Raw genomic sequence first — 24,411 nt, 5'->3', positions numbered from 1 at the left:
CATAATCTGTTAAATCTGCATGATTGTGCTGCAACTGTTGGGGGGAACTAACACCCTGTCTTAGGAGGTCTTAAGAATAGTATCTCATAAGGTGATAACTTATATTTCTTACTGGTGGTGGTTCTTACCGAATATAAAGCTATGGACAGACAGTCCACCCATGTCTGGCCTGCCTGTGCCATAATCTTTTGTATCTTTAGTTTGAGGGTACCATTTAGTATCTACATGCCCACTGGCCAGTTAGAGAAGAGGTCTGTGCAAACAAGGGTGTACTCATATGTCCCCACCCTAGGCAACTGAATATAGTCTATCTGCAGTCTCTGAAATGGGTATAATGGCTTTGGTGTATGCCTTTGTGGTACTTTTACTGTCTGTTCTGGATTGTGTTTCCCACACACCTGGCATGATGCTACATATGCTGTAGCTGCTGCATTAAAGCCTGGTGCTATCCAGTGTTGGAGCACCGTGTTTACCATGGCCTCCTTTGAATTATGCACTGGACCGTGGGCCAGCTGGGCCATCAGGGGATATAAGGGCCTTGGGAGGCACCACCTGGTGGCTTTAGCCCAATGCATATTAACACAAGTGGCTCCCTCTTTCTCTCAGCCTCTCTTTTCGCCTTCTATGGCTCGTTCTTCAAACTGGTGTAAAGCCTGTATGTCCAAGGGGTCTTTCTTTGTGTCTGTTTCTATACCATAGAGGGCTGGGATAGGTAACAGGGCAGTTTACTTAGCCGCAGCATCTGCTTTGGCATTCCCCTTGGCCTCAGCTGTTTTCTCCTTGGTGTGTGCTTGCACCTTTAGAATAGCTACTCTTACTTGGAAGCTGTAAGGCTGCAAACAACAATCTAATGAGCTCAGCATGCTTAATAGTTTTACCAGCCTAGCCCATAAAATCCCTACTCTTCTAAATAGGCCCGAAATCATGGGCCACACCTCAGGCATACCTGGAGTCAGTGTAAATGTTTGCTGTCTGATTTTCAGCCATTATACATGCCTCAGTGAGTGCCCTCAACTCTGCTTCCTGTGCTGAGCAGGAAGGTGGGAGTGGTTGCTGAATCAATACCTCATCTTAGGTGGTGACTGCATACTCTGTTCTTGGGGACCCTTCATGATAATATCTAAAGCCATCTACAAACAATTCCCAGTCTGAATTAGATAAGGGAACATCTGTTACATTTTCTAGTTCCTTTATTTCCATTTTCATAAGTTCAAGACAATCATGGTAAAAAAAAAATTTGATTTGTATTTTTATATGACTGTATTTTCAGTACATTATTCCCCTCATCATTCTCACTGTTGTGTTCCTTATTGCCATTACCTGGTATGTTATCAACAGGTGTATGTATGCCTCCCTCACTATTCCCCTCTTTTGAATCCTGCATTGGAAACAACGTAGCAGGATTCAACACCGTGCACCTCTTAATGGTCACATTTGTAGGGCTTAGTAGGGCTACCTCATACTTAATTAACCTGGCTGCAGAAAGATGCTTAGTTCTGGCCTGGTTAAGTATTTCTGTTACTGAGTGGGGAACCTGTATGATCAATGAGTGGTCCAGCACTAAATCTGCTGCCTTGTCTTTAAGCATAGCTGCAGCTGCTACTGCTCTTATACAAGAGGTTGCTCCTTTGATTATACTATCAAGCTGCAATTAATAATATGCCAGGGGCCGTTGTTTACCACCATGTTTCTGCACTAATACCCCTTGATCATGTCCTTTTGTTTCATGACAGAATAACATAAAAGGCCTGTCATATCTGGGTAATCCTAGTGCTGGTGCTTGGGTAACTGTAGTTTTTATCTGCATAAAAGCTTTCTTCTGTTCTGATGTTAATATTACTGTTTTGTCTTTTATATCGGTTAACGCATCATAGAGGGGCTGCATTATGAGGGATGCGTTGGCAATCCATTCCATCAATACTCTATTAGAACTAGAAATGCTCTGAGTTGCCTGGTGGAAGTGGGCTCTGGCACTTTCTGTATAGCTGATATCCTATCTTGTGTCAAATGTCTTGTACCTTGAAAAATAAAAATGTCCTAAAAAGGTAACTTGTGCTTGAGCTGTTTGCAATTTTTCTTTTGATACTCTGCAATGTTGTTCACACAGAAAAATAAGTAATGATTTGGTTTCACTTTGACACTGTCCCTCTATATCTGCACACAGGAGCAAATCATCCACATACTACAACAACTGGGTGGTCTCAAACTGTGGTCTCCACCCTTGCAGTATGATGGACATTGCCTCTGTAAATGCAGATGGAGAGGTTGCCCCTCCTTAGGGTTATCTAGTCCAGCAATACTGTTTGCCCATACTTGTAAAAGCTAAATAAAGCTGACACTCTGATGTAAGAGGTACAGAAAATAAATAAATTAGCCAAGTCTATTACTGTGAAATGAGTTGCTGTTGCTGGCATTTGGTTTAATAAGGTGTGTGGATTAGGCACTATAGGTACGTCCACCACCAACCATTTGTTTACCTCTCTTAAATCATGCACCATCCAGTATTCCTATTTACCATCTGCCCCCACCTTCCTTTTTATCAGAAATAAAGGGGTGCTCCATGGGGACCTACATTCTCTTATAACCCCTGTTTTCTGATATGCAGCAATCTGCTGCTGTAGGGCCTTTCCCTGATTTCTGGTCAATGGGTATTATTTAATCTTTACTGGCACTACACCTGGTTTTAAGGTGAGTGTAACAGGTTGTACATCCAGTAATCCCACATCTGTTTTACCTTTAGACCATATTTTTTTTAGGGACTTCTGAAAGCCAGTCAGGGATCATCACTTCTATCTGTGTCTGGTGTTGCAGCAAATATATTGCTGCTGCTAGCTGACATTGAAGATCCTGCCCTGTACTTCCTTTCAGTATTACATTACCATCCCTGTACTAAATGGTAGCTTGTAATTTATTAAGGATATCTGCTCCTAACAAATTAACTGGACAGGATGTGGAGGCCAGGAATTCTACAGGGACTTTAATTTCTTCTGACCCCACTGCAACTTTTATGGGCTTACTAACATGTAAGGATACAGTATGTCCTGTTAGTCCTGTTCCAGGAATTGTCTGATTTGTTACATATTTCTTGGGAACATCTTCTGCCCTTTAAAATGGTACGGCTTGCGCCAGTGTCTATTATACATTCAATTTGTTCCCCCCCCAGGTAGTGTCAATTGTATTATTCCCTTGGGACCTGAGGTATTAATAATGGATTGTGGGGGACCTGACACTGGACAGCCTATTTCCTATGGGCTATGTGCTGTTTGAACCCTTACTGCAAATTGCTCCCTTTTTCCTGCCCATTACTTATATTTCTGATAATCCCTTTTCATGTGTCCTGCTTTATGACAGAAGAAACATAACCCTTTCCTTTTTGCTTCTTCTGGAGATACTTTCCTATTATCTCTGGTCTGTCTAGGGTCTATACTGAATTTGGGTTCTTACTCTTATTATAACTGCTGCATTCTGGGGATTTGGTTCAAACACCTCCTGTGTAATTACAGAATAAGCCTCTACAGATGTGTTTTGCTATGGGTGTGGACATGTCCCTTTCTGAAAATACATCTGTTAACCCCCACAGTGTTCACAGCCACAAGGTTCATCATTATTGCCTATGGCTTGCTTCTTGCACACCTGTGTCCTATGTCTGTTTTTATTAAACATACAAGGCATTAAGGTGCCTGACCATCCTAGGGCTGAAATTTCCTGATGCATAAGGCAGTGGAGGAGCTGGTGGTGTAACTGGTGATAAGTGTAGTGGTGATGGATAATGAGGTGATCTGGTTAAGCCTTGTTGATCACAAGATTCCCCTGGCCAGGGCACTTAATTCCCACAAAATGGACAATTAGTGTTATCATTAGGTGCACATTTACCACCTCCTGGGCATTTCCTACCATCCCTTACTGGTGTGGTAAATGGAGCCAAACTTGGGAATTTTGGGCTTAAATCAGGGGCTGTTAGTGATGCCTGTTGATTTACAAAAGGGATCACTGGGACAGGCCTCACAGTATTTGGACCACAATCTTCCATAAACTCAGTGTCTTGTGTTACCTCCTGTTCTTTATGTATTTCTTTGGCTACCTTTAACCAAACCTGTACTTGCTTGCCTACTTTCTTACACTCTATCCAAGTCTTGTTTTCTTTTGCAAAGGTTTCCCATCTTACAGGATCCAGGGAACCCACACTGGGCATCCCTGCTTTCTGTAGTATCTTTTGAATATCTTTCGACTAGATCCGCAGGAGCACATGGTAATTCTTTTATCATGACTGTACTGCCATGAGCCCCTATTATGGGTTACCGCTCCTAGTCTTTCCTGAATCCCCTGAGAAATCTTTATTTTATTCAAAAGAATATTTGCTTATTCCTGCGTTCCTACTGGGTAACTATACAACAAAACCTGTCTTATCAGCTTCAAATGCCTATGAGCTGGCAACCCCCTAATAACTGGACAAGATACTACTGAACTATCCCTGCACAAATTACTGGGTAGCTAATTTATTAGTCCAGCCCAGTCTTTATCTATCCTGGTAGCCAAATATGTTGACACCCTTTGAGGCAAGTATATACCAAAGGGATTCTCTGATTTATTACAGCTATTAGATCAGGACTTATAAATGATCTGGTTTACTCTAATATCACTACACAAGTACACCCCTCATACTTTAGTTATATGTGGTTCATATATCAAACTCTGGAGACCTGTTATCCCTGTCCTTAAAAAGACAATACAGTATTCCCAATGTCACTATAACACTCCCACAGATTATGACCCACTGTTCTAATCCTTCTGGCATGCTACACAAATGAATAACATGTACATCCCTCCAGCCCCAGGCGCCCCTAGGGGTACCAATGAGGAAACGTGAAGGACCCTATCCCGAATCAATGGGCACCTTTCTCTGCACTCCTAAACACTTTTGCCGTGTTTAGGCGCTAGGTGTCACTTTTTACAGCTACTATGAGAGCAAGGAGATCAGTGAATGTCTCAACCCAGGGATAACACATCTCAAAAAACAGGACAAGCCTCTAAGAGCAGATGAGAGGTGCAGTCTTTGGTTGACCATTTAAAGATCTGGTTCCTTTGTATACATCTCACAGTTAGCACACATACAATCACACTCCTTTCACTCACTTCAAGACAAGACAACTTATACTTTAAAAGAGTAGGTTTGGCATACAATATATTCATAGATCCCCGATTAGCCCATCCATACTGAACCCCACAATACTAATTAAGAAGCACAGAAGAGAGCATTGAAAAGCGCAAATGCGCATTTGTTTTTCAATACTCACCAATCGGAATTTGCTTCTGCAGTTCCAAATTTTCAAGTGGACATCCGTCAGTACAGACAGGCAGTTGGGGATCCCGGACGAGTCCCCAGAAATGTTGGGGTGACGAGGCTTCCTACCCCTGGATCACGGTATGCAAAACACTACTCCTGTGCTTTATCAATTTTCCTTACAGCCAGCTGGGAAGATAAGGAAACTCAACACAATCTGTGATGAATTGCACTTAGCTCTCACAGGTACCTCCCCTTTGAGCACGTCTTTTATAAGTTCAGAAAACTGCTGTAACAAACATTTGCCAAAAATGGTTTGACAGAATAGAATACATATGATTGGTTTAACCAGTACATAGGATGTGTCAATGCATCTTTCAGTTAGTCATTTTTTCACAATGTCCAGACTTAGTATCCTATTCTGGAATCATTCAGCTGCTGTTGTCTTGTAACAGCTCGTTCAGTATACCATAATGTGCTTCAATCTCATGATATTTGTGTAAAGGAAAATGGCTTTTTCTGATGAATCATACAGTATGTTTTAAATAAACACTATAAATTATTATAGACTCTCACAGGCCGTAACTAAGGGTGTGTGAGCAGTGCCACCATACATTGCGCAGTGCCCTTGCACACCACTCTGCAGCCAGAATCTCTGCTCTCAGTCAAACATATAAAGAAAATAGTAGCGCTGAGCAATTCAATAACATGAAATAGCTAAAAGCATATGGTGTCATACATTCCAAATGTTTATTAATATAATTAAAATGAATAAAATTCACTTGACTATCAAGGAAGAATAAATTCACAGTTCTAGTGTGACAAATAAAATCTTGAGATCTCACCCACAACCTCAAATTCCATATTAGGCCTGTTCACATACAGCCTTAAATGGGGGACACAGGAGTGTCAACTGAATTGGTGTCCACTGGATAAGGTCCTGGTTTGCACTAGAGGGATTTCCCTTAGAAATGTGATGAAACAAATCAAATGAATGGGTCCTCAAACTGCGGTATCCACAGGCAACAGATGTCCAAGTGTCACTCTTGGTGTTGAAATCCTCCTGATCTGAGTCCTAATATTCCCAAGAGCTGGTTCAGGCCAGAATGAATCCGGTATTGGGTAAGTCCAAAAAGCCAATAGGTGTGGGTGGTAGTCCCTATGCAGTGCTAATGCATTTCACTGCATCTAGGTGCAGTTTTATCAAAGGTGTCCAGGATAGTGTTTTTATACCCCTCTAAATGAGGTTGCTAATTGGCACCTGATCTCAATTGAAACAGCCATATGCAAACAAATTAATAATTTCATACTTACATAAACATAAATATGCATATATACACATAATTAGGAGGCAGACCTATTTGTGATACTATATTAAAAGAGGAAGAAGAATTAATTGATTTTACCATTTGTTTATTATCTAGGTGATGGGACTTCCGGTATTTTGGTATCTGGTCACATAATGTAAATAAAAACAAATTGATATGGTATAGTATAATATACCCATCAAAGCACTGATCAATGGTAACCGGTATGGTATTGTACCAAAAAGGACACAGGAACGGATTGTCATGTCTTATTTACCCTCCTCTATAAGTGGATAGAACCTCATAATCACGATCAATATTATCCATTGCTCCGATCACGTGTCTAAATCACACAGATGGATGACAACCAATCTGCAGTCCGCGGTTATGTGATATACCATGTGACCTATTCACGTGATCGGGTATACGGTCATGTGATTTAAAGTGCTCCTTGTCTGTGGTGGAATTCTGGGATTTGTAGTGAATTGAAGTGTAGTGAAAAAGGTGATTGCAAGTCCCAATATAAATAGAAATGACAGTAGATGGATGGAGTAAATGTATGGAATATAGAGAGTACTTATTGACATACTAAACAGAACAACATAAATATTACAGTTGTTCTGGTCATACAGATAAATATATACAGGGAAACATATAGGGAGACATATACAGATATGGGCATGGGAAAGGTTATGTATAAGCTGCAGGTGCAAATGCCTGAAAAGGTAGGTATCACAAAGATAACTCTTTCCTATACTCAATCAAAACAATTAAAGACAGAGGCTTCAAAGGTAACTGTTAAATAACTGAATTAAGTTCTACTGTCTAATTAAGACCCTCTGGATATATACAGTTCATTTGAACATCCAGAACACTTCCTGTTTGTATAATTTTTTTAAATGATCTCCACCACGTTGTGTACCTGGGATGTGTTCTAGACCAATTAGTTTCAAACAGTTTGGGTCTCCATTATGGTGAACCAAAAAATGTTTCGATACACTATGTGTTGGTACTTTCTTTAGGATGTTTCTATGGTGCTCAAGAAATCTAGACTTGAGCATCCTAGTAGTCCTCCCAATATATCTGAGGTCACAATCGCAGCTTAACATATAAATCACATAAGTGCTGTTGCAATTAATAAAACTTTTTATCTCATAGTGATATTCTGTTTTTGTCTTTCTAGAGATAGTCCTGTTCACAACATAGTTATATGTAATGCATCTATTCCCTCCACACTTATAAAACCATTTTGGTTGAGGTTGGAGCCACATGAGGTCCTGCGTTTTTTTTAAAGATTGGTCAGTAGATAATTTTAGGTGACTTGGTGCTAGTAAAGTCTTGAGAGATCTATTTTTCCAAAAAACAAAACTAGGCTTGGGAGGTATAAGATCACATAAGAAGTGATCTTGTTTTAAAATATTATAGTTTTTCTGTATTATATGTTTAACTTTCAAATATTGGCTATTGTAAGTGGATATAAATGTTATTTCCTTTCTAAGATCTTTTTCTTCCTTCGCCTTTTTCGTATTTTGTACTAAAAAATTCTCTCTATTAGTAATTCTAACATCATTTAGAGCCTTATTAATGACCAATTTTTGGTATCCACGTTGTTGAAAAGAGTCAATCATATCTTCTGCTTGTTTTTCAAAGGACTCAATAGTGGAACAATTTCTGCGCAATCTAAGTAATTGGCCTTTGGGGATGTTGTTTTTCCAGGGGGGATAATGGGCACTGGTATAATGTAGGTATGCATTCCTGCCTACTTCTTTCGAGATATTTGAGGTACAGATTCTATTATTTTGTATCTCTAAGGTCAGATCCAGGATGGAAATCTGGTTAGTATCAAAACAATGAGTGAACTTAAGATTAAAAGAATTAGTGTTCAGAAAAGTGACGAATTGGTGAGCTGAACAAGAATCCCCATCCCAAATGAAAAAAAGATGAACTATGTATTGGCCATAGAGGACCTGGTGTGCGCCGAACCAGCCACCCCACACAAGGTGGTCCATTCACCTCCCCATGTAGAGGTTGGCATAGCTTGGCACAAACCTGGTCCCCATGGCCGTGCCCATAATTTGTGAATAAAATGTGTCTAAAAATAAAAAATAATTGTGTTGTAAAATGAAAGCAATTGAATCCAAAAGAAAGGTTCTATGTCTTTCTGTAAGGTCACCGTCCATATTAAGCCTATTGGAAATGGCCATCATTCCCGAAGTATGTGGAAGTCGATACCAGAAATAATAGGTCACCCTGGCTGGATCTGACCTTAGAGATACAAAATAATAGAATCTGTACCTCCAATTTCTCGAAAGAAGTAGGCAGGAATGCATACCTACATTATACCAGTGCCCAATATCCGCCCTGGAAAAACAACATCCGCAAAGGCCAATTACTTCGATTGCGCAGAAATTGTTCCACTATTGAGTGCTTTGAAAAACAAGCAGAGGGTATTACTGACTCTTTTCAACAACGTGGATACACAAAATTGGTCATTAATAAGGCTCTAAATGATGTTAGAATTACTAATAGAGAGAATCTTTTAGTACAAAATAAGAAAAAGGTGAAGGAAGAAAAAGATCTTTGAAAGGAAATAACAGTTATATCCACTTACAATAGCCAATATTTTAAAGTTAAAAATATAATACAGAAAAACTATAATATTTTGAAACAGGATCACTTCTTATGTGATCTTATACCTCCCACACCTGGTTTTGTTTTTCGTAAAAATAGATCTCTCAAGACTTTACTAGCACCAAGTCATCTAAAATTATCTACTGACCAATCTTGAAATGTCGCGCCCATTTTCCGGCGTTCTGTGCAGGTGCACTAGACTCCGGGCACACTCAAGTGCCCGGAGTCTACTAAGGCTCCAGTGGTTGGCTAGCCGCATCAGTCGGCTGCCGGCCACCAGGGAGAGTTGAGGGAGCCCCGCACGAGGAGTGCACATGGGCCCCCTCCTCTCTTGAGATGCCCCTGCCAGTGGACACCAATTCAGTTGACACTACTGTGTCCCCATTTAAGGCTGTATGTGAACAGGACCAATATGGAATTTGCGTTGTGGGTGAGTTACCACACACAGTAGTGGTAACTATTATATAAGGTAATTAACATTTGTGCGACTGTAACCAATCAATTTATTAAAACCACTGACATTGCTTATATATGCCTCAGTGACATCACTTGTTGCTAGTGAACTAATAGACATTGTTCAAAATGTGTTAAGGCTCAGGTCAGACAATAGGGTATTAGTACCGCAACAGCCTTGAGGGCTGGTATACCTTGGCTGGATGAGGCCGTGTAACAGCCTTGAGGGCTGAAAGTGCCTTGGCTGACTGTAGTCAGTGGGTCAGTAAGGTGAGATGCGGCCTTTGGGCCAGTAGCAGCCTTGAGGGCTTGAAGTGACTTGGTTGGTTGTGGCCTGAGAATAAGTTGAGATGCGGCCTCTGGGTCGGTAGCAGCCTCTGGCTGGTTGTGGCCTGAGGGCCAATTAGTTGAGATGCGGCCTCTGGGTCGGTAGCAGCCTCTGGGCTGAGTAGCAACCTTGAGGGCTGGAAAACCTTGGCTTGATGCGGCCTCTGGGCCGAAATATCAGTTACTGAGTTGAGTAGCAGCCTTTGGGCTGTGAAGCAACCTCTGGGCTATGTAGCAGCCTTGAGGGCTGAAAGACTTGGCAAGAAGATGCTGAGGTGCACTTTGTGCCGCCAGGATGACACTAGCAGTTGTACACAAGATTGTGTACACAGGACTCTGAGGTGTGCTTAGTGCCGATGGGATGACACCAGAGGTAGTACACAAGATTGCGCACACTGGACGCTGAGGTGCGCTTAGTTCTGCCGGGATGACACTAGCGGCAGTACACAAGATTGCGTACTCTGATGTGTGACCTGTGCCGCCGGGTTGACACAAGCCACAGGACGCTGGGTTGTGCACTCTGGACACTGAGTGCGGTCTATGCCGCCTGGATGACACAAACAGTAGGAGGCAGGAATGCAGACCATGCCGCCAAGATGACACAAGCAGCAGGTAGTACAAATGTGGACCGTGCTGTCTAGATGACACAAACGACAGGAACAATGAAGCTGGCTGGATACAGGTAACTTGACTGAATACAGGTAACCATGCTAGAACCGGAAACACGTGAAACGCTATCACCGGCATCGAAGCAGCGTTCACAGGAGAAGGTCATGGACGCAGGAGCCAATCCGGGCTGATCCCAGAATGATGGACGTTCACCTCGTACAGAATTAGCCGTGCGGCAGCTCGTGACAAAATGGCTGTCTTGTCTGTAGGTCACTAAATTCTAGGTTGAAGCCATATTACAAAGCAACATTTTATTATACTTAGTTACAAAATATATAACATAAGTTTTATTATTTAAAACAGGATTGAATGTAAATTCTGTAATGTTTGCTATTAATTTTCCTTCTGCACCATTTAGTCTAATGTTTGAAGAGGTAAAGGTGACCTCCAGCTACTTGACAGTGCTTTCTAAACAAGCATAGTAGGCATTGCAGTTATAAAGAAAAATTCTAAAAAGTGTCCTGAACTTTGACATACACCCAACCTGTGGGATAAATGAGTAATGTAATAAAGAGTATGACTGGCTTGCACAGCTCTCAAGCAAGTTCAGGCAGACCTCCTGAAAGAGGTCAAAGCTTTCAGCAAATGCTTTTATCTAGCAGTGCCTGTCTGTTTGCCTAATAAAACTGTATGTTTTTCTGAAATGTGTTTTCTCAAGGGGTGTAATGCAGATTTACTTTTTGTTAGTCAGGTTGAGCCAGTAATTATTTCAAGCCAATAAGAAATGCTTTCATCAACATTGGTTTATGGCTGAGACCTTTAAGCATCATCAGATACAGGCTGAACTCTGTAAAGTTTTATGAGAAACTCACCAAATACATCTTGCAAAACATGGTCTGTTCAGCTGAAGCAAAATACTCCTTCATGTAATGAAGGATCATGATGAGGGTATGTTTGCATGTCAGCAATGGCATGGCTTATACAAGTACATGACTGCTTAGGATGAGATATGAGACAAGATCATTCTGTCATAGTGGAATCATGGTCTTTTCTTTTACTGTGCTGGCAATTTGTTTCCTGAGCTGTCAAACATCTTAGTGTTTGTGTGGAAATAAATACATATGTCAAAGAAGCTCATCGCTCATTGTTTGGATTTAGTAATCTGAAATCATTAGTGAGCGTTCTGCAGAGGGACAGAAAGAGGACACAGGGACAAAAGTGAATCATGGTACATTTTGGTGTATGATGACTTGAACTTGATTTCATTGGATGAACCTTTACAATAATAATGATTTTGGTAGAAATTGACATGATATTATAATAGGAACCTGATATTTTTGCAATCTTTCCATGTATATATAGAAACCTTTTCTAAGATTTGGGAATTCATTTTAAATGCCGTGTACAGTATAAGCCTAAAATAGAATCCAAGTATAACAATACAAGGAATTAATTTTGGCAGCTAGTACTACCCATAGCAAAACAAAAAACAACCATAACACACACATATTAAACAGCTATCATACAATTATAATAACTAAAAATTCATCACAGTTGCCCAGAACCTACTGTTCCCTAAACTAACACTAATTATTCAACAAAATAACCACCTCTGGGAAAAAAACTATTTAAGTGCCTAGCAGTTTTACCCCTGGCACAGTCTATAATGTCTGCCTGATAGAAGGAGTTGAAATAAATCATAACCAGGATGAGATTTGTCCACCACAATATTTTTAGCCCACCTACCAATCATAGTTAGATATAACTCAAGGACAGACTAAATTATTGCCGAATAGAAAAGAATTAACAACTCCTTTGGCAAGTTATACTTTTTGAGCTGTCTCAAAAAATACAACCTTTGCTGTGCTTTCTTCACAATGGTGTAGGCAAATAAGAGGTATATTTATCAACTTTCCAAGAGCCCTTTTCCACCATAAATGGGAGCTTTCACTGGTGATGTAGCTCTTATTGCATTAAAATTATTATTATTATTATTAGTAGTAGTAGAAGTATTATTATATGGCTGCACAAAGGCTTTGCAGTGCCGTACATAAGGATTAAATATACAACAAAATGCAATGTAAAAAATGTACAAATATAGATAGTTGTATAATTGCAGGGCTAAGATTACATAACTATGTAGGGAAAACAGAGGGGAGAGGGCGCTGCTTGTGAGTGCTTGCATGCTCAAGGGGCTATGGTTGAAAGAACTTAAGAACTTTCGCCATCAGTAGCTTCTTCATGCAATTGGAAGGGGAGTGCCATTTAAAATTATTAACCACAAATATATATATATATCTATACAAGTTAATCAGCCACTCCACAGGTAAAGGGTTAATACTTGCCCAGGTGCCCTCCAGAGCAACTAGTACTCCAATGTATTATGGGATATAGGCGGCAGTGCAAGGTCTTGTAATATTTAAGAATAGATGACAAGCTGTTTCAGAATTCAACATTTCGGTCTGCAACATTCTTGATAAACATATGCGCACGCAGGGGGGGGGGTTCTGAGTACCCCCCCTTAACTATACTTAATGTTATGACATCTCTCCCATAGTGCAGAGCAGGCCGGGAGGATGGAGGAGCAGACAGCAGCAGGCGCGGGATTCAGGTAAGTGGTTTTTGGTTTTTTTTTTGAGTCTTTGTCCTATATATGTAAGGGGCACTGCATAGGGGGGACTAAAACCGAAAATGGTTTTCTTTCCGGTTGCAACCCCTGCTGCCTACTTACAGTTCTAACCTCAGAGTGTCACCCCACTCCAGCACAAATACAATAAAAACAAACATTTTATAGAACATAAGATGGCGCAGAGCCCTCTGATGAAGTCTTACTGACGAAACGCATTAGGGCATGGCCTAGTAAACGCTCCTCTGTGCCATCCAGCGCTGTTCCTGGTTCACGTGATCTGGTGTGGTTCCGGCACGCTGACTCTTCTGTGGGAGTTAGCGGTGTTGGTTGTGATGCCTGTCAGCATCCAGGAGGACAAGCAGTGATCTTCCTGGTTGGTCTATTTATTTCATGTGGTAACCAGTCCACCCTGTTTTTAACATTTTAACATTGGTATGAGCAATTGCCATGTGAAGTATGATTTAGTCCTGCTTTCATGTTTGAATAAAACAAACTTATATGCACTATGGTGCGCCCCTTTATGCTTTCTTCTTACAGATATATATATATCTATATATATGTATATATATATATATATATATATATATAAATAGTTATTTGTGTCTAGATATTTTTTATTGGATCGGTAACCAAGAATTTGGAAAAAACCCCTTTCAAAATCTGATAAAGGTCGCAAGACCGAAACGTTGAACTGTATATATATATATATATATATATATATATATATATATACTTATACATATGCCAAGGTGAAGGTGCGGCACTCGTCCCAGCAATAAATTACACTTGCCGCATCTTCACCTTGGTATATTGCATTATTATTGTGAGGGCACCGCCTGAAGTTTATTTGGAAGTTTCTCTGGAGTTCCGGGCTTGACGTTTGTATATATATATATATATATATATATATATATATACAGTATATATATGTATATATATATATATATATACAGTATGTATACATCTATTTTCAAACTGCTTTCCGTGTTTCTTTCTAAGTACAACTGAGAGCCGATATCTGGGTTTTCAGTGCACTGCGCATGCTCTGTGACACTTGAGTATTACTATTTTGTTTGTTAAACTACAGAGGTGACTCATTTTTTTTTGTCAATAAAAATCAGCCTTATTACTCCAGTGAGGCTCTCAATGATAAATAGGACCCCAAATCTCTTATTCTAAATTGCCAGTGACTTATCTATAATGCCTGCAGAATGTTCAGTGCTCACAGGCCCCTGAGTCAAGTGGGACCCACACTTCTCACCCTGCACCCTGCTACTATACTTTACTTTTAGCCAGTGTCATTTTACCATAGATATGCACATCTAGAGTAGGGAACTTACTGGGAAATGGCATTGGTGCAAGGGAAGGGGGAAGGGCCATGGGGTCCTGCACAGAGACTGCACAGGAGCCCTCCACTGATTAAATGCCCCTGTGAATTGCTTTCATCATAGAAATGACAAAAAAAAGTCTGAGACAAACACATACAATATGTACTATAATACTATGCATAGTGGCACCGTACTTGACTGTTGGATGCTGTCGGGGCTTTTTAACATTTCTGTCCAGCATCTAGCTCTGAAGTAAGATTGGTTTTGCCTCTCAATTCTAATTTTGCCTCTCTCACCAGTCCTGTCTTTGCAATCACATTGTTTTTGTTAAATCACATTTGTTAAATAATTATATAGTTACCAGATTTGCCAGTGTGATGACACCCACTGGGTGTTTTGCCACAAAAAACCCTGGGAGGAATACCTCCTGTGCACAAGTTATTCCTTCTGCTAACATAAAAGTGATCATACTCTTGATCTTGTCTTCCAGATTGGTTTAGAAGTCTCTGAGCTAAAAATAAATCCAGTCACATGGTCAGACCACCACTCAATTTGGTTCTCAGTTGCAACACCTCAAAATAGAACTTTGTTCGTGGAGTTGACCAGGTATTGTCCAAGGAGGGGTATGACTCTCCAGGCTATTGCAGCAAATCTGGATCTTTCTGCAGTTTTGGTTACCTGTGAAGTTCCTTGTTCCCTAGTCCATTAATATAACAGGACTGTGATGGCTGCAATGGATATTATCACCCCTGTGCGTATATGACTCCACATACCACAATATCAAGCTCCTTGGTCTGACAACAGTGTTAGTGAGCTAAAAAAAATGGTCGTAGACTAGGAAGAAAATGGAGGAAGACTAACCTGGCAGAGGATAAGATAAAGCTAATTAAGCATTTTAAAGAATATAAATTAATAATGTCGAAGCTGGATAATTGGCTGAGACAAGATCAGCTTAAAATTAGATCGTAAAGACGCCATCTTGCGACTGGCTGCAAGACGCCATTTTAGAAAATGAGATCGAAAGACATCATCTTGCGACTGGCCGCAAGACGCCATTTTAGAAAATGAGATCGCAAGACGCCATTTTGCGAATGGCCGCCCAAGCGCCATTTTAGGTAAACTCACACTTAAGTACATATGGCAATATTACTATTAGCAACATGCAATTGCATCTTTTACCATTTCTCATACACACATTAGTACGCACAATTGCGCTGTTAACTAGTCGCATATTAGCGAATGCATAAGTCCTGTATGAAAACGCTGTTTATTAGCTTCATGCGCACGCATCTGCCCCAAGCTAACTAGCGTCTTTATATCAAACCCCAAATACTTACACAGAACATATTCACATAAAAGGTCTAATAAGCTTTAAAGTATAAGATTCAAGTTTGTTCATTTATTATAATTGCTGTGAAATAAAGGTTATTTGGTAGCTAAGGTTTAATACATGATAAGTAAGTCATGTTTGATATTATACTGATCTGTACTCTTTCAACAGCATTCTGGTATCGTCAGTGTGAAGATCGCAACATGCATTCTCAACTTATGGACCGCAGAGACTTAAAGCACCGAAATGTACATTATATGACCAACTGTTAGGATTTGCATGAGGCAGGAAACCAGAGACAACCAGTTGTTAGAGGCTGGACTGTGTCTATTTGAATCAACCTGTTAAATGCTCTGCAACAGATGCATCCTCCTTGGGAACCAATGGCATCAGCGATAAGCCTCTTTATTGTGTTGTCTGCTTCTGTGAGAGTATAAACGTGTGTGTTGTGACCCCAGTCTGAGTCTTCTTGCTGAATGCTGATTGACGAGGGTTTCTTGCTGATGCCTACATCTGGTCCAGAGCGCTGCGTATGTATAACTGTACTTGGGTCTGTATAATTCTTTGTGCTAAATTGTACTTAGATCATAGCGTGTAACTGACTGTACTTTTACTTGAAATATCACTTTGTAGTTTGGAACCACAGGTTCAAGGTCTGGAGTCTTTATTTACTATATGATTGCATACGCAAAATAGCGTCATCCTTAGAGGTTTATATTAGAAGGTATAGGCAGGATGTTAGAAGGTATAGGCAGGAGTGTATAGAGGTTCTAATTCAATATCCTTAATAATCACCCGTAAGAAAGGAAAGTTTCTGTCAAATGACATAACAGCAGCAAACAATAGGCCTGCTCAGCTTTTCCATACAGTGGAGATGCTTTGCAAACCAGCATGCCTGCAGCCTTATGAAGCCCACTCCCAGTCAAGATGCAATGAGTATGCAAACTACTTTGCAGATAAAGTATCCCCCATCCAGCTTGGAATCCTGACAGTGCTATCAAAGGAGTGGCAAGTTCCAAGCCTGCCAATTTAAGCCACTTGTCTTCATGAAGCAGCTTTGACCCAATAGATATAAAAGACATTGCCGAAATTATCTGAATGTTGCGTCCAGTGGCGGGCTGGGCCGGGGGGCAGGGTGACATCTGCCCCCTGGCCCGCTGCAATTTTTAAGATAGGGGCCACCGGCTGCTGCAACCGCTCGCTGCATCACATGTCCGGTGGCTGGGAGACAGAGAGGCTCCCCGACCACTCCATTTGTTCCTATTCATACAGTCAGGGCAGCCGAGGAGCTTCTTCTCTCTGTCTCCCGACCGCTCTGACTGTATGATTAGGGTAAATGGAGTGGGAGGGGAGTATCAGCGACGGATCCAGGGGGGGGCGCAATTGGGGGGTGGTGATCAGGGTTTCCTGAAGTCACAAACATGTTCCTGCTTAAATGCCCGGTCTTAACAATAACCCTCTGCACCGTAAGGGCTGTAGTGGGGAGAGCAGGCTGACACTTGCAGCGTGACCGCATACAGATAGAGGCCTCCAGGGCAGCACCCCCCAGCCCCGCAACAGGAGTTGGGGACACCCCCAGGGCGGGGGCTTACTATTTTGCTGGGAGAATATGTGTCATTGTTTGCCGGCTGCTACGCTGGGGCCTGGCCGCCTGGCATCAGTAGGTGACTCCTTTGTCATTTACCTCACTGGCGTTTGGGGATATCTGTGTGGCTGGAATAGGCTCAGCTAGTGCGCTCCTTAACTCCAGCTTATTCAGCCTTCTCGAGTAAGTGATGGCGCCGGCCGCAAGTTGCTGTCCTTTACATTCCTCGGGCTACTTGGCTAGAGAGAGTAGACATCTTTACCCTATCTCCTGCCTGATGCTGTGCTGAGGGATTCCTGCCTGGTACACCTGCAGTGTGAAAGAGACGTGGCCATTGAAGCTGTGGAAGTTCTGGCTTGACTTGCAGTTTGTAAGGTCAGTAGCTATCCCAATAAGGAGATTTCACCGGGTCTTTTACTGCCTCTGTGCCTCTCTTTTGAGGCTTCTGCACCCCTTTACTGCTCTATATAATGAAATCATCTTGCACTAGTACACAGTACAATGCTCCAGCCCTGGGAATATTCCTGTTTCAGTTTTACACAGTCTTTTAGCTCTGGATCTGCACTGTCTGCACCCTGGATGTATGCACCTCACTATACAAACTGCCCAAGCTGGCAGTGATGTAACATAAAATTATGCAGGGAGCCCCTATGGTTGTGTATAGTTTCCCTTCAGTATCTGTACCTGGAAGTGACGTAGAGCGAGGCCAGAAGTGCAGTTCCATAAAGGCCACCTAGAGAAAAAATTTGTCCCCTTGTGGGCTCGCTTCGCTCGCCACAGATTTATACAGTGTTCCCCCTCTATGTCCACATGGATAGTAGGGAATGATGTTGGACAGTAACTGATGACGTTAGGGTACAAATACTGAAGGGGTTCTATCCCCTACCTTATCCCTATGGTGCCCAGCTAATCTACTGTACCATACCACCAACTCCTCCTACCACTCATATGTGACATAATATTATGCAGGGAGTCCTTATCCCTATTGTGCCCAGCTAACCTACCACCAACTCCTACCACTCATATGTGACTTATCTCTTTATGCATAAGTTGACCCATTGTATTCAATGATAGTTTTGGTGTCCTGCAGCCTCCTTCCTCTGATAATGGCACTTTTAATAATGGAGGTTTGGGTCAGTGAAATCTGGGGCTGGTAGGTTATGTATTTTTTGTTTATAGCTCTTTGACGTAACAAGTAATTTATATTGCTATTTAAACCACACCAAATTAGATACACCAAACCTCTAAAAATTGCTATTTTTTCCGTCGCAGTTATTTGTTAGAAAATCGAGGGCCACATGCTTGTGTTTGCCCCCCATGCTTAAAGTTGCCAGCCAGCCCCTGGTTGCGTCCCACCACTTATGATCTGGACCCTGCCTCAACCAAGCTACTAATAGGGTGTTTGGACATAATTGACGCTGTATATGCAAAAATAGTTAAATCCTCTTTGCAGACAGGCATTTTACCTGCACTACTAAAGGAAGCAATTGTTTGACCTCTCCTTAAAAAAAACTAATGTAGATCCTGACTGCATGACTAACTACAGACGGTATCAAACCTTGCTTTTCTTAGGAAAGGTTATCGAGAAAGTGGTCGCAACTCAACTGGAAACCCATCTGTCATCCCATAATAATTATGATCCATTACAGTTAGGATTCAGGAAACATATCGCAGAAGCAGCCCTGGGTTGGGTGCTTAGTGATCTTCTTATGGCAAGAGACAGAGGTGACTTTTCAATCTTAACCATTCTGGACCTCTATGCAGCATTTGATACTGTGGATCATGGAATTCTGATTGCGCACTTGAAAATTATCTTGGACTGGATGGTACCGTCCTTAGCTGGTTCAAATCATTTCTCGATGGCAGGTCACAGAGAGTTTCTTCTGGAGTATACTCTTCATCACCAATGCCACTGCCATGCAGTGTTCCACAGAGCTTTATACTACCTACTATGCTTTTTGCAGTATACATGCTACCTCTAGGTGAAATAATCAGACATCATGGCCTGGTCTAGCACTGCTATGTAGATTATACACAAACTGTACCTGTCCTTTGCTCCGGGTACTGAAAACTCAATAATAACCCTAAATGGCTGTCTTACTGAGCACCACAAGTGGATGAGTGCCAGTTGGATGTGACTGAACTCTGATAAAACAGAGGTCCTTATGATAGATTACAAGGCTGCAGCATAACCAACCAACAGGACTAACGCTTTGGCGTTGAGAACAACAAAACACAGAACATGTGTGGAATCTTGATGTTGTCCTGGATAGTTGCTTGATACTTAGATATCAGTTATCAGGTACATTCAAATTCCCATTCTTTCATCTGAGGAACATAGCTAGAATCAAGATCTTTATTCCCTCAGAAGATCTGCCTAAAGTCATACATGCATTCAGGGCCGCCATCAGGGGGGGACAGCCGGGCCTGGAGTCCCGGGCCCGCACACTCAGATAAAGAGGGAGGACCCGGCTGTTCCTACAACTGGGCCAGCAGCAGTACTCCGTTCGGGCAGTGCTTAGCCTCTTCGGAGCGTGGCTGTGTTCATGTGCAGAAGCAGGGCTGGAGCGTTCTTGCTACAGCCCTGCTTCTGAACATGCGCAGATGCTCCGAAGAGGCTAACCAGCTTTTCTGCCCATCTGATTGGCTACAAGTGCCAGGTGCCCTCCGTCTGTCCCTGCTGACTTCCCTCCGGCCACACGCACCTATCTGTCGCTGCTGAATTCCCTCCTCCGGCGACAATGACAGCGCCGCAACACTGGGGGACCCCAAGGAAAATGCCGGCTGCCGGGGGAGAAAATATGTATGGACTAGTGTACAAGGTGAGGGGGGAGAGAATATCAAACATATAAGGAGTGGGGCTGAAGAGTTGTTCGGAGGGGTCAAAGGCTATATATATATATATTTATGTATATATATATATATATATATATTATTTTTTTTTTCTTTTAATGTATATGTGTGTATATATATATATATATATATATATATATATATATATGCTGTGAATTATATATATATATATATATATATATATATATCAAATGAACCACATTGACTCCCAGGAATGTATGCCCAGGTGCCCTCACACAACAAACTTGTGGAAATCTAAACCAGGAACGTCGGCTCTCATTGGACTTATACACGTCATTAATTAATGCTATAAGCGACTCCTTTGTTCTGCATTTCGGTTTTAATCCAAAGCTTTATCCATATCGTTGGAGCAAAGGAGTTGCTTATAGCTTATTGATGTGTATAAGTCCTAAGAGAGCCGACAGTCCTGATAGATATATATATATATATAGAATTTCCCAGGCTGTGCGTGTGTGTGGGGGGGGGGCACAAATTGTGATGGCGGCCCTGCATGCATTTGTATCATCACCCTTAGATTACTGCAACGCCCTCTACTTAAGTCTCCCAGTGAAAGAATTGCACCGCTTGCAGCTGATACAAAATTCAGCTGCTAGATTATTAACCAACTAGCCCCTTTCCAGCCACATAACACCCACTCTACTCTCTTTGCTGCCAGTAAGATGGAGAATATGTTTCAAGATTGGCTTACTGAGAGCCCAAGGTACCTGAAGCAGCTTCTGATTCCTTACTGCCCCACTCGCTTACTGCGATCTGTAGATGAAGGACTATTAGCAGTACCTATAATCTCCGTGAATTCCTCTGGGGGTCAGGCTTTTAGCTTTACGGTTCCATCTCTATGGAACTCGCTTGCCCGCACAGTTCGAGAGACCTCCACTGTAGAATCCATCAAAAACAAACTCAAGACTCACCTGTTCAATCATTTCACTAATGTCCAATTACTAATGTTTCTCTTTGCTGGTTTTTTTTGTATTTGGCGTTTTACATGCAAATGTAAAGCACTTTGAGACCTATTAGGAGAAAAGTGCTATATAAATAACTATTATTATTAGGGGTAAATTTACTAAAGTGAGAGTTTTTAGAAGTGAGTTTTAGAAGAGATGTTGCCCATAGCAACCAATCAGATTCTAGCTATTATTTTCTAGAAAAATTCTAGTTAAATGTTAAGTAGAATCTGATTGGTTGCTATGGGCAACATCTTTTTTTAATCTCTCACATTAGTAAATTTACCCCTTATTATTTTTATAATACACACACAGACTTGGCCTGTCAGTATAGTGTGAATCTTAAGCATGTCATCTGAAGCATGGAGTTAGAACCGGAGTTTGAACTGGATTAGGACTTTGGACTACTTTCTAACCCAAAACTAAACAATTTCTCAAGTACTGCAGCTCAGGAATGCTACTACCCCACCTTCTATCCAGCTCCCCTGAGACTACCTTTGGGGGCAGCCTCATGCTGCAGCCAAATCACACTCAGCAAACTGCTGGATGTGACAAGATCGCACACTCGAGTGAGGGAGATGCTAGGTGCAGGTTGTCATGTGGCTAGTTGCAATTTATTTCATTATTTTTAATTTCTGATTAACCTTAACATAGATTTTTACTTATAATGCTGTCACCATTCTTTTAATACAGTATTTTTTCTCTCCTACTGGATGTTGTACTTCTGCTACTTGCACCTTGCTACCCTGCCAGATATAACCTACACAGTGCGCCCCAGATGGCTGCCTCAATTGGTTCTTTCTTGGGCAGGATGAACAACACGTGGATCTATTCATTCATTGGGCTTCATATTACAAACATTTCAGTCACCCACATATGTCATGCCCGAACTGCAGCACTGTTTACTGTATTTGCTATTCCCTGTTTTGTACCATATGCTTCCGTCCCACTGTATGCTATGCCGGGGTGCTATACCTCCACTGAAGTGCATCCTCCATGGACAAAATGTACTTCACGTGGATCTATACATACTTGGTATATCATACTGCCACACGCGTGCTAGTTTTCCCATATATGCCTTGGGTCCTTGTGCAGCTTATCTCCCACAGTGTAACCTTTGTAGTGCCTGCCTCACCTGGTCTTCTTCTTCTTCTTCTTCTTCTTCTTCTTCTTCTTCTTCCTCTTTCTCTTTCTCTTTCTCTTTCTCTTTCTCTTTCTCTTCCTCTTCCTCTTCTTCCTCTTCCTCTTCCTCTTCTTCTTCTTCTTCTTCTTCTTCTTCTTCTTCTTCTTCCTCTTCTCCTTTAATTTGAGGAGACCAGGATGGCTGTTCAAGCACCTCAGCCAGTGTTCTCTGAACTGACAGGGCCTAAGGAACAATCACCACCATCTTGGGGAAAAAAATCACCACCATCTTGGGGAAAAAAAAGACTCACCCCCTCAACATACAGAGGAACTATGGAAGGAGGCTGCCCTTATCAGTAATCCCTTGACCAACAAAAAGCTGAAATTACTGCCTAAAGAAAACATACATCCCGAATAATACACAGTTGAAATGAACCCCCAGTTTAAGTCCTAAAATTCCTAGACAAATTAATAGCCTTTCCTAAAGTCACATGGCAAGCAGAGGATGATAAGGGAATGTGTCAGGCTGGACTGGTGCATAAGTAAACTGGTTCATCGTGTCAACCAAATTAGAGAAATTAGTGTGTGTGTGTGTGTGTACGCACGTGTTAGAGAACTTAGGGCCCCATTTATAAATGTACCTAAATACCAGCGGCACATTTTGTTTAGAATCCCAGTGCTACTAACAAATATTCCACTGGTATTCAGCATTACTTACCAGGTCTAGCAACTATCCCCCTCCTCAATGATGTCTTCTGCTCTGTTGCTGACAGCCTATCACTGCCAACGAAGGATTGCTGTGTCATTCGCATGTGCATGATACTTTCACCCAGCGGGGACTCAGCAGTGACCAGAAGGCTTTGCTGAAGCTGGAAAGGTTGCTGCCTGGTCCCCATTGCCAGCAATGGAGGCCTTATCTGTGTACGCGATACAGTGACAAACAGCAGTCATCTAGATTACCATTGTTTCTTAACGTTCTGTTGATCCGTTCTGCCAATCCCTCCATTGGTTACTGGTTTTCAATATAAAATACTTTTATTTACACATATGGCTATTAACCAAACAAAACCATACATCTCTTCACTTATCTCAAAATATCTCCCAACCCAACCTCTCCTCTCTGCATAAGATCTGTGTCGCTCATCCACACTCATTACTTGCTCCCGATCTTGGTTACAGGCAACGACGGACTGGGGCAGTCGATCAGCCTTGCACTCCGCCCTGTGTGTGTGCCTTAGGCGCACTCATTCGTGAAGGGTGTGTGTTTGTTTCAGGGGAGCCGAGCACAGCACACTAGCCCATCACTGCCGCCACCCCTTCCATCTCCCTGAGCTCATAGTGAATCCAGAGGCAAAGGATGGAGGGCAGGGGACGCTTCCTCCCTCCTCAAGCCAGCCCTGAGACCATCTGCCCTTCTAGCATTTGCCAGAAGTACCCGATGGCCAGTCCGGCCCTGGTTAGAGGACTTTATTCGGGCTGCATCCACTCTGTGGAATGCCCTCCCATGGGTATGTAGTTATGCGGCCACCGGTCTCAATGCCAACAGCGGAGTCCCAGCAATAGATTTAACATAGGTGTCGAAATACCAAAGCCTACGTCAATCCCGACGCCGGAACGCTGAGGACGCCAGCCCGAATGAAGGTAAATCCAGGGCGTCCTTAGCGTTAGAAGCAGGGGGGGGTTAGGATTAGGGAGTCTAGCGGGGTTAGGGTTAGGTTTGGGGAGGAGATTAGGGTTAGGCACCCCTAGGGCGGAGGGTTAGGGATAGGCACCCCCAGGGAGAGATTAGGGTCAGGCACCCCCCCAGGAGGGTTAGGTTTAGGGAGTGGTAAGAGGGGGTTAGGGTTAGGCACTACGGGGGGAGGTTAGGGTTAGGCACCACTAAGGGAGGGCTAGGGTTAGGGTGGGGACAGGGGAGGGTTAGGGTACTTACCTGCCCCAGTCGGGGTCTCCTCCAGTCGGGCATCCGCTGTTGGGATTTGAACTGGCGGCTA

The sequence above is a fragment of the Taudactylus pleione genome, unplaced genomic scaffold (assembly GCF_031769625.1).
Source record: "Taudactylus pleione unplaced genomic scaffold, aTauple2 ptg001052l, whole genome shotgun sequence".
Taxonomy (NCBI): Eukaryota; Metazoa; Chordata; class Amphibia; order Anura; family Myobatrachidae; genus Taudactylus; species Taudactylus pleione.
This window is presented reverse-complemented; position numbering follows the sequence as displayed.